The sequence below is a fragment of the Felis catus genome, chromosome C1 (genome assembly GCF_018350175.1).
Source record: "Felis catus isolate Fca126 chromosome C1, F.catus_Fca126_mat1.0, whole genome shotgun sequence".
In the NCBI taxonomy this organism is placed as follows: Eukaryota; Metazoa; Chordata; class Mammalia; order Carnivora; family Felidae; genus Felis; species Felis catus.
Window position 1 is genome coordinate 103,716,394 of NC_058375.1, and position 12,111 is coordinate 103,728,504.

General features: G+C 44.9%; 1 long non-coding RNA gene across 8 annotated transcripts in view; it reads left to right on the forward strand.

Moving 5' to 3' along the window:
- LOC109502579 overlaps nucleotides 1-12,111 on the forward strand; it is a 100,098-nt gene that overhangs the window by 46,979 nt on the left and 41,008 nt on the right. Inside the window, exons 2-3 of one of the 8 annotated variants that reach the window (XR_006582977.1) lie at nucleotides 2,434-2,662; nucleotides 3,079-3,581. The exons of 5 other annotated variants lie outside the window; for them this stretch is intronic. This is a non-coding gene — a long non-coding RNA (uncharacterized LOC109502579). Of the gene's footprint in view, nucleotides 1-2,433; nucleotides 3,582-12,111 lie in introns of all 8 variants that reach the window. 2 more of the 8 variants (XR_006582979.1, XR_006582975.1) reach the window with 2 other exon arrangements.

Sequence of the window (12,111 nt, forward strand, 5' to 3'; positions counted from 1 at the left end):
TTTAATTTACTTATTTGTTTTGAGAGAGAGACAGAAAGTGAGTGGTGGAGTAGCAGAGAGAGGGAGAGACAGAATCCCAAGCAGGCTCCACACTGTCAGCACAGAGCCTGACACAGGGCTGGAATTCACAAACTGTGAGATCACAACCTGAGCTGAAGTCAAGAGTCAGGCACTTAACCAACTGAGCCACCCAGGTGCCCCTAGAAGCCCACTGCCTTTGAGAGAGCTCTGTTGTCAGAGAAATCATGATCCTGATTCGAAAAGCAGAAACAAAAACAAAACAACCCCGCCGCCCCCCCCCAAACACCTTGTAATATAAAACAGTTCTCAGGCCTTTAAATTTGCATTGACTGGAAGCAGGCTGTGAATTATATAGTCCCAAGGATGGCCAAGTCAGCAAAGCTCACTTCAGAGAAGGCCATGGGGGAAATTGGGCATGGACCCATATTCCAACGTTATAGTCTGGCACCAGAGAGAACAGTGGACAAGGAAATTCCTTCAGAGATCAGGATTAAGGGCTAGTCAGAGAATTTCACCCTCACACTGGAACAAACAGTCTTCACTGTGTCTATCCAGAAAGATTTTATCGTTGCTGCGGACAAGTGACTGCCTTGTAGCTCCCATTATTCCTTTTTCTGAATGGAATTTTATTATGGCTTTCCTGTTCCTACCTCCATATCGTGTTTTGACTGGTGGTTAGTGGAGAGATGATACTTGTCTTTGTGTTCATAGGTCTCTGGACCACAGGGGGCTACATCTAGACTTGCTAGAGATAACTGTACATCACTCAGAGATCCTGGTCTTTGAGCTGGATATAGTGACTGAGTGGGATTTTGGATGTGTGTGTGTGTACTAAGAGTGTAAGTATAAGACACGTGTGCAGTAATATTTAATGACCAGTCTACCTCCTTAGCAGGCTGATAACATTAGACCTAAATGGCTAGCTGTCTATCCAATATTCATATAATATACAATTGATATGGGGGTAGACTACATTTCCTAGCATCCCTTACATCCATATAACTCACTACCACCAATGGAATGTGAGTAGAAATGATGTGTGTCACTTCCAAGCTGGGACTTTTAAGAAGCTAATGGGGAATATCCACATTTTCTTCTCCTGTCTGCCATCTGAATGTTGAAAACTCTGAGTTTCTAGGGAATAGTGGAGCCACAAGATGGCCCCTAAACACCACATAAAGGAATGCTTGAAACCCAACCATATGAAACATGTACATTGGACAATTACATGATCAAGAAATATAGATTGTGTTAAACCACCATTGAGGGGGCGGGGTTGCACAAACTAGCGTTACCATAATGCTAGAAACAACTTCATATAAGAGTTCATGACGCTGAATCAGGCATTCATTAAGCCCTTAAATGGTGTTCCTACATCATGGTACGCAAAGACAAAAATGCATATCCAGATAAAAACATCTATTTCAGTGAGAACCAAGGTACCGTTCACTCCACAATAAAAGGATTTAATGTAGTCACCCTTCCAGGCAGGTGACAGTTTTGTACCTCTAGGTCATGATACCATACCGGGGGTTCAAGGTTAGTCACTGCTTCTGGGAAGTTAGATACTCAGCAGCGATGGTGGCCAGGTCAGCCTCTGCGAAGGAAAATGCATATTGTAGCCTATCTATAATTGTAACCCTGCCATTGTGATGATGTTCATAACCTCACTGATTAAAGACTGAGGTGACTGGGAAAGAGGCTGGCTGACATTCATAGAGCAAGATACCTGCACTGTGGACATCTTTGGGAGAACATTCTCATGGAACAGACATTTTCACATCCTGGACCCATTATGATTTGTCCATTCATGTGCCTCTTTCCCAAAAATGCTTTGTCACATATCCCTTCCAAGTCTTTGACTATTTTTCCAAACCATTAGTCATTGTCCATGAATTGGCTTAGATCCAGATCTCAGGTCATCTCTCCTTTCAGACCAAATACCACTTAAAGCTCTGTACAATGGAAGGATTTCTCTCCTCTGTAGTCCTTAGGGCCACCCCTTCCAGCCTGTAAATAGAGCTGTAACATGACAGGAGTCCCCTTACTGCTGGTGCCAGCATATTGTGCAGATCCATCTATAAACCAGCTTATTTTCTTTTCAATATATTAAATTTATTGTCAAATTGGTTTCCATACAACACCCAGTGCTCATCCCAAAAAGTGCCCTCCTCAATACCCATCACCCACCCTCCCTTCCCTCCCACCCCCCATAAAACCAGCTTATTTTAAGCTAGGACTACAGATGGGAGATGCTGCGATTGAAACGTGCTCCCTGAGTTCATAGAAGATGATGGGATTCTGAAGTAGAAGAGGCAACATAGCAGCACTTAGCCATCAAAGGCAGAGTGGGCATGGTTACCATAAGGGGTATCAAGCCCAGAGTATAATCCTATAATTCCTGACCCACAGGAATCATTGTAAGTGTTAAGCTGATGATGGATCCCTAGGAACAACATAGAGGAGCAGCTCAATACATTCCTTCTTGACCTGTATAACCAAAGGAACTCTAGGTCTGGAAAATATAAGCCTGACTTGAGTCACTGCAGTAGAGAATCTAGATCAACTCAAAGACCCAGAGCTCACTGAATGAAAGGAAGACTGAAAAGCCTTGAGAAAGTGCCCTGAGGTATTATCACAGGTATGTACTACAAATTTTTCTAGCCTTCCCTAAGCAGCCTTCCTGTAGCCATTGCCCACGTAACTAACTGTACACTGTGGGGGAAGCAAATACCCAAACATTTTCAGAGATTATTGAACACTGGATCTGAGCTAAACCCTGAGGACCCACAACACCACTCTAACACATAAGCCAGAGTGGAGGCCTTGGGGGAGGGTGTCATGCCATAGAGACATTTTTTTAATTGAGGGTATCAAGGTAGGTGGCTTGACCGAGATGGTAAAAAGGAAATAAATGGAATTTGGGGCTTTGTCCATATCACAGTAGTCCCAGTAGATCACAAATATACCCCATTTTTCCCCCATGTTCCTGAGTATATATTGGGAATAAATATACTCAATAACTAAAAAATCTGTATGTTTCCTCCTGACCTATAGAGTGAGGACTATCATGGTAGGAAGAAAATGGAATCCGTGGAGCTACCCTACCAAAATGGTGGATCAAAGCACCCTGTTTATCGTGGAATCACAGAGATTAGAACTAATAAAGCCTCGAAAGAGGCAAAGAGGATAATCTTCACTATACTCCCATTTACATTACTTGTTTGTCTTACGTAGAAGACAGATCATGGAGCATAGTAGCGGACTCTCATAAACCAAGTCAGGTAGAGGCTACATTTAGTTCCAGACAGACTTTTCGACATTGTAGATCAATACATACCCTGGCACTTAGTATGCAACTGTTCATCTGAAAAATGATTTTATTTCTACAAGGAAACACCACCATCAAGTAACTTTCATGTGGAAAAGAGAGTTTTCCCTATCTTGCTACAGAATTACATCAGTTATCCAGAGTCATGTCATGTTTTTACTCTAAAAGGCATGCATTTCTCAAGATGGTGGCAAAGAGAAATGTCTTGGAACCCTTTTCAGAGACAAAGGTAAGGAGTGAATGAGTGGGATCTATATGATAAATACATGCTGACATTCCTATTTCCCTAAATTTTTGGATTCCTCCCTTTACATTACACCAGAGAATTTCTGTTGTTGCTGATGAGAAGTCCACTGGTGTTCTTTTGTAGTTAATCTATCTCTACCATAAATTCTGGGATTTTTCATTATTTTTATGTTTTATAGTTTACTATAATGTGGAGTTTGGAGATTTATCATATTTAACACTTAATGAGCTTTATAAAGCCGAATATTTATTTCTTCCTTCAGTTCTAGAAATATCTACCATTCTGTCTTCAATTTTTGTGTCTTTGTCATTCTTTAGTCTCTCCTGAAACTGTTTTATTAGACTATATTGGGCTGCCTCCATGTGTTTTAATTTCCTTTTTAGATTTTCTATTTTTTAATACATTGTGCTGAAATTCTAAGAAATTTTATCACTTCTATTTCCCAATTCACTAATTCCCTCTTCAGCTCTGTCCAATCTATAACTTGGACCTTTTTTTTTATATTTCAGTGCTCTATTTTTCATTTTTAAGATATATACTTTTTTTTCATATTTACACATTCTTGTTTTGTGAATCCTGTATTTCTTCTGTGGATGCTGCTCTATCCTTTATTCCTTTGAGGATTTTAAACATGCATGTTTTATGTCTTTTTCAGAGTACTCTGTCATTTCTCTTTTCTCAGACGTGTTTCTTTCAATTTATTGGATATAATGACTGTATCATTATCCTGCCTTTCCTCAAATGCTTTATTAAGAATTGTGAGCTTGGGGGCGCCTGGGTGGCTCAGTCGGTTAAGCGGCCGACTTCGGCTCAGGTCGTGATCTCGCGGTCCGTTGAGTTCGAGCCCCGCGTCGGGCTCTGTGCTGACAGCTCAGAGCCTGGAGCCTGTTTCCGATTCTGTGTCTCCCTCTCTCTGACCCTCCCCCGTTCATGCTCTGTCTCTCTCTGTCTCAAAAATAAATAAACATAAAAAAAATTAAAAAAAAGAACTGTGAGCTTGTCTTCGATGAAATTTTTAACAGCTTTTTTGCAGTATAACCTATCTACCATACAATTCACCTATTGAAGTGTATAATTCAGTCGCTTTTCAAATATTCACATGGTTGTACGTCCATCACCACAATCAATTTTTCATTACCCGTTCCATGACATTTTGTCCCATATGTACTCCTGTACTATGATGACCTCCCTGTGGAGCAGTTTTACAATTTCAGTGCAAAGCACCAAAGCATATATTTTGTTTGAGGCTTGGCTCAAGACTTGGGCTCTGAGAAAATAGAGTCATACTAAGCTCTGAACTCATCATAAAGGTTTATGCCTGGGTATTATGCAGGTGACTATTCTTCCTTAGCCACTGGTAGTACCTCATTTTGGCATGCAGTTCCAGGAGGGAGGGGAGAGTTATTCTAACTTCCTCTTTTACATATCATCTTACTCAGGAATTCTGATTCAGACCCACTGCCAATAATGGAGCTACCAACAAGAACACTGGCCTTCATCCTTGCTTGGGCATTAAAGCTGTGGTTTTGATGATGTTTATGTATTTCCTCCTCCCTGGGATCATGAGGCTCCACTCTAGCCTTTGCCTGTGACTGTAGGTTCTTTCCATATATTTTCTTCTCCCTTTTTAGTGCAACAACTTTATTTCTGGTCCATGAAGACTTCTCTTTCTAGTGATTTATGTATGTATTGATTTTTAAATGTTCTATCTATTATATGTGATGTGGAATGAAAGTGTGAGGTTCAGTCTGTGCTCAATCCACCTCATTGCCATAGAATTGGTAAAGGCTTTTCCAGACAACCTTCTGGCAGTCTTCTCAGATTCTCAGGGTGTTCATCCTGCCCTCGACTCCCCAGGATGTTCCCAGTGGCGTACCCCATGCTTTGGGCCATTACCTCTATAGAATAGACTCTTTGGATGTGGAATGTTTTTGCAGTTTTAATGCAAGACCCCCTATGGAACTGAAAGACTAATCTTGTCTTTCCAATATACTTGCAGGCCAACTTCCTGTCCTTTAACCAACTTGTTAGCATGAGCAAGTGTGTGCAGGGGAGATGGGTGGGATCTCATGGTGGACTGCTATCTGTCTGCATCTGCAAATACCTCCCTCTCTGATCTGTGAAGATGGAAGGGGCAGAGAGAACCTCTTCAAAGTCATACCTGTGATGGAGCAGAGCACAAGACTAGAGAGGACACAGGTGATTTTAACTGGTTCTATCACTACCTAGCTCTGGGGCTAGTGGAAATCACTTTGTTGTCTTAGCTTCTATGGGAATACTTATAACAGCAGTTTGTCATGACAAATTGCTTTTTTTTTTTTTTTCATTCATGCAGCATGTATTTCAGAGACAGTCTGGCCTGATCTAGTGCCAACTCTGCCACTAAACTCTAACTCACTTGATGACTTAGGGCAGCTCATACAAGGTGGAAACTCCATGGGTACCGATTTCAACTAAGAAAACTTGGAAGTTGCTAACAGAGCTATCTGAAGATAGGCTGGATTGTCTGGGGAAATGGCATTATAACAGCTAACATTTATTAAGCAATCATTTGCTTACTTTTCACAGCAATCCTATGAGTTAGATACTATCACCCCATTTCAGAGATGAGGAACAAGAGCTCAAAAAGTTATATGGAAGTAGAAAACTAGGCTCGGACCCCAGATCTGTGAAACCAGGCTGACTACTCCCACCCACTCTTCTGTTTTGTCAGTGGAAGTGCTCAGAAGAAACCGGATGACCACTGGCCAGCAGGGGAGAGATCACAGCAGCAATTAGGTTGGGCTGAGTGACTGCTCAGCACTGAAGTTCTAGAACTCTTCATTCTCTAGGGCTCTGTTTCCTGGAAAGTAAGACTCGAATTTGATTGCTAGAGGCTCCTTTCTGTCTTAAAATCCTGTGATGCGTGTGCTAGGGATAGATGGTGTCAGAAAAGAAATATCATATATACTCTCTGACGTCCCAGGATTTAGTTGGGAAGACGAGCCATGTGTGCATGAACCCAACTGCCCATGGCCCACTGCTCTGCTGGTGGGCAGGGAAAGTCAGCAGGGGGGACAGAAAGTGTTGGAAGGAATGAGCAGGGGGCTTGGAATGGTAGGGTCTAAGTGGGTGCCAAGAAAAGGAAACAGAAAGGGTGAGTGTTTGGAAAGCCAGACGTGTTTCCCTTTGAAAGCTTAGCCGCCACACAAGCAGCTCTATCCATGCCTTGACAGCTCCTAGCCTCAGCTGTCAGAGGGTGTGTTTCACTCTCTCTAACCAGCTAAAGTGTCCTGGCTGTCCCAAACTCAACACCTCCTCTTCTGGTCTCCTGCCTGAGCCTGACACAGGAGGCTGAGAGAAAGACCACCATCGCTTTGGCTGCCTCCCACTCCCAGAAAGCCCTTTGGGTTAAGGGCTGCTATAAATATTAAGATAGGAACCCTGACGTGTGTGTGTGTGTGTGTGTGTGTGTGTGTGTGTGTGTGTGTGTGCGCGCGCGCGCGTGCACAATTTTTTTTATTTTCCCCAAATCTTCAGAGTATTTTAGGCATGGGGAGGAAGAAGGACAAGTTAATGACAGTGATGTCGTCAATTAACTGGGGAGGAGACTTACACTTCCTACACTTTAACTTCCTTTCCTACCAAAAAGTTGAACAAAGCTAGGAGGTTGTCATGATTTGTTGTTAGGGGTGGATGGGAGAGTGGGGTTGCCCTGTAAAGAGGGACGTAGCAGCATAATAGCAGCAACCAGCTTGGATATTTGTAGGCAGAGTCTTTAAAGCCACTGCTTGGGAAAGGGGAACTCTTTGGATAAACCACTGTATCTGTTGGAGCGTGGTCACTTTCACACTAAATGGAAGTTTCCATCAGTGGTATCTTACCATGCACAAGCAGTACAAGGAGAGGAAGGAAATGCCCTTTTGGAAACTAGTTTACAGATAAAGTGAGGCAGTGGACAAAAATGTGGAATCCAGGAAAATTAAAGAGAACAACTTCAATTCAATTTGGAAATGTTTTCTGGCATCTTCTGCCTGACCAACATGGTCTAAATGCTGTGAGGCACAGGGTCTTGGAGGTAAGATCTATCCAGGCAGATAAGACTAACACACAAGAGGGGCACCAGGGTGGCTTAGTCGGTTAAGCATCCGACTTCGGCTCAGGTCATGATCTCATGGTTTGTGGGTTTGAGCCCTGTGTCAGACTCTGTGCTGACAACTCAGAGCCTAGAGCCTGGAGCCTGCTTTGGATTCTGTTTCTCCCTCTCTCTCTGCCCCTTTCCTGCTCATACTCTGTCTCTCAATAATAAATAAATAAATAAATGTTAAAACATTTTTTTTAAAAAGACTAACACACAAGAAACTATGGGAATCCCTATAAATGCTGAACAGAAAAGACAAAATTCTTGACCTACACTCCTATACTGTACTTGTTCTAGAAGTGAAGTATTGCAACTAACCTTGATGTTCCAGACTTGGTCGAATGCTATATAAGTTTGGGTAGAGTGAGGACAGCTAGAGTTCAAGTAGGAATCATTGGTTCAATCTGGATTCCTCAGGGAGCAAAGTCTGAGGCAGAGACTGATGTGCTAACACTTTGTTAAGGCATACAGTTCTAGTAGCAAGAGCGGGAAACGAGGGGGAGAAAAGCATGGAAGGAGGTAGGGCCAATAGGTAGATAGATGTATTATCAAGCTGGGCACTCTTAAGTGGGACCGGTTGTTCAATCTAAAGTACTATATCCTGGAAAAGCCCTAAGAACCAGGTCTTGGGAGGTGCCTGGGTGGCTCAGTTGGTTGAGCTTCAACTGTGGCTGAGGTCATCATCTCGTGGTTCATGACTTCCAGCCCTGCATCAGCTCACTGCTCTCAATGCAGAGTCCACTTCGGATCCTCTATCCCCCTCTCTCTGCCCCTCACCCCCCTCTCAAAAATAAAAATGAAACGTTAAAAAAAGAAGAGCCAGGTCTCGGAACCACTAGCAGGGTGGGGGTAGGGGTGGAGGGAGGGCTTCTGTCCCCTCCTGGTCAGAGGTTTGCCCTTTATTGCACGGACTACTCAACAGTTCTTGGTGGTTCATTTGTTGGGCTGGGTGCTGAGCGGAGTTCTGCCACTGTGTCAGAAAAGGAAACCTGGGGAGGGGTCAGATGCGCCTGTGTGAAGTTGGGCCACACCCACAGCTGGGAACAAGAGGCAGGTGAGGCTGAGAAGATCTGAAGTGATACGAAAAAAAGGGGTCTAAAATACCCATTACCCCTCTGCTGCATGATAATCACTGTCTTACCACAGATTTTCCTCTCTGGGTGCCCAGGTCCTGGCACTATGTGAGGCACAGAGCAGGCCCACATTATATCTGTGTTAACTAAGTGAACAGAGTGAATTTTGTTGAAATAAATGAATAAATGATCACACCGACCTGAAACCCCTTCATTATCCCGGACTTCCTTCTCCTACCACTATCCCCATCCTGTACCTAACCAGCCACCAAGTACCCATAGCCTGAGGCTCTATGTTGTCTCACTTCCTCCCTGGTTCAAAAGGGAGCCTCCCAGCCTCCAGGGGCTCCCCTCTGCAGTCCGTTGACAAGCTGCTTCGTCTAGTCAACCTCAAGTACAGCGCTGATCACCCCACTCTGCAGATGCCCCAAGAAACTCGGTAGCTCCTCATTGCCTACGCAGTGAAAGGTACGCTCTCAACCAATCTCCACAAGTGCCCTTCCCACCTCCTGGCCTCATCTTCCCCTTCTGGATTCTTGTAGTTCCTGGAACATACGGTCTTAATCATCTTTCACAGCCGTTTCAAGTGGTACTCACTCTGAGAAGCTTTTCCTGCTCTTTCCCTCTCCGGGGGTCCTTGCCTGGCCCTGAAGGCCTGCACTGCCATTTTCCTCTCGCTTAGCACACCCAGCTCCTCCCTTGGAATATGGCAGCATTCTCCTCTCCTACTAGGTCTGAGCACCTGCGGGCCCTCCGAGTGATATGCTCCCAAGCCGCCCAAACAGCGCCTGCCCATGGCCCTGACCACACCCACTGCACTGAGGGGGCGCCAGCGCTCCTGGGTGCCGGTCAAGCCCCCACAGGGGGTGCAAGAGCTCGTGGGTGTGGGTGGAGCCCCCACACTCACTCCAATGCTCGGCCATAACCAGGCGCGGCTACCAGACCATCCGCTGTCACGCAGTCGGCAGCCCTGACCTTGGGGTGGGTGCCTCCTGCTAACCTTATTCCATTTAAGGGTGGCGCTCAGAGCCCAAATAAAGACAGATTTTCCCAGGCATGAGTACTGCGGAAATGAAGAGAGGCGGCTCCTGGCAGTCACCCCAAGGGAACACCAAATTTAGCCCAAAGGTTGAATATAAATACATTTTAAATTTTTTAATTGCAAAAATAACACGATAACATTAAAATAGTTTAGAAATAAGGAGAACTAAAGCCCTCCCACAGATCCACCCTACCGGCACAACTGCCTTCATTTTTGTTTGTTTCTTTCAGATCTTTGTCCTTTCAAGTTCCTTTGTCCTTTCAAGTACCTACTTTACACGTAATCGTGGTGTGGGTAGTTTTGTATCTTGCCTTTTTACAGAAGACTATAGGAGAAGCACTTAGGAGAAGCAGCTGTAGACAAAGAGATGAGTGGTTGAATCTCACTTCTACACCTGCCAGCTGTGTAGGTTACTGAATCTTTCTGTTTCCTTATCTGTGATGGGGGGGTGGGGGTGGGGGACAAACAACCTCAGGATTATTACTATTACAAGGATGAGATGATAATTCAGAAACTCTCTTAGCACAGAGCCTGGAAAACAGCACTTAACAATTCCAGGTTTGTTTTACAAACCAACTTGGGGATTTTTTTTATTTTTAATTTTATTTTATTTTTCTTAAAGTTTATTTATTTTGTGTGTGTGTGAGAGAGAGAGAGAGAGAGAGAGAGAGAGAGAGAGAGAGAGAGAACAAGCAGGGGAGGGGCAGAGAGAGGGAGAGAGAGAATCCCAAGCAGGCTCTCTGCACTGTCAGCGTGGAGCCCAGGGCAGGGCTGGAACGCACAAACCACGAGATCAAGACTTGAGCTGAAATCAAAGAGTCGGATGCTCAACCAGCTGAGCCACCCAGGTGTCCCTGGGGATTTTTCTTTAAACAGACTTTTCCCCAGCTAATGACGCCCTACACAGGTTTTTACATTGGTTGTCAAATGTATAACTTTGCCTCAAACCTTTGTAAGCTTACACCCCTCCAGGTTATATTTCGGTCCACTTGAGAAAAGCCCCAGGGAGGCCTACACGGACTTTCCACCCCACCCGATTCCCTTCCCGATTTGGGCTGCTGTTTGACCCACAGCTGCTTCCTCGGGGGATTGAGCTTGGCCAGGCTGCGGAGCCCAGGGCAAGAGCTCTCCTGAATGGGTTCATGCAAGGCTCTCAGTTTCTCTCAGAGGAAACCCTTGTTAGCAAGTAATTGTGGCCCATCCATAGGGCCTTGAGTCAGAGTCTTGGAAAATCAGCTAGGTTAAAGGGACAGAAGGGACTTAAGCCTTGTTTCCTGGCCATGACTTCCCGGGGCTGCATCAGCCTTCCGTGTAGTTGAAGAGGCGCCAACGAGGTACCATGCCAAAACTCATCTCCCCACCCACCACCATGCTTGATGGGGGGCCTGGGAGTCTCACTATTGGTTATTCCTCAGATTTCTGACTTTGAAGGCATCTAGTAAGTCTTGTGTGTCACCATCAATAACTGTCCTTAGCAGCGCCTCACTGTAATTCTGATAATGGGCACCCACCTTGTACTCTGTTCAAGACCCTGGCCTGATGCATTGCCCGCCTAGTACCCCAGCCCCTGGGATGCAGCTGTTAACCTGCTGCCAGCTGACAGATGTCCCCCGTGGTGCCTGCCTGGCATCTTGCACCACTCCTGTGGCCTGGCTTCCGTACTGATGCACTCTCCCTCCTTCCTCACTGGCCCCCTCTCCGTGTGCTCAATGTCGCATTGTTCTGACTCCTCTGATGCCAAGGCTCCTCTGGACCACATGCTGCTGGCTCTCTGCACACAGTCTTCTGCCCACCAGCCTGGACTCAAGGGAATGGGCCCAATTTACAAGGCCCCAGGCATGTTATAAGAATCAGTCCTGGAAATAACAGTTGCAACATCAAATAGGGCTTTTCAGAACGTTGACATATGCTATTTAGTTGTTTTAATTAAGACTTCCCTTCTTTTGAGTAAAGAGACTTTTCTGTCCTTTGGGGCTTTTACTGAAAAAGGATGTATGTTTCGTAATAGTCATTGCCAAGTGGTGGTGTTTTAGGTGCTATTTAGATGCTGCTTGAATTCTGTGTCTTTCAAGAATGTTGGCCCAGACTGAAGTCAGGGACGGTTGTATTGTGGGGTTTCCCGGAAGAAATTCGGGTCCTTCTGCTCATCAGTGGCTGGCTTTGTCTCACCTGTCAGATCTCAACTTCATTATTACCTCCTCAGAGAGGATTTTCTGCCCATCCTGAGGAACATCCCTCCTCTACCTTTGTTAGCATCTTATCTGTTTCCTCCTTGGC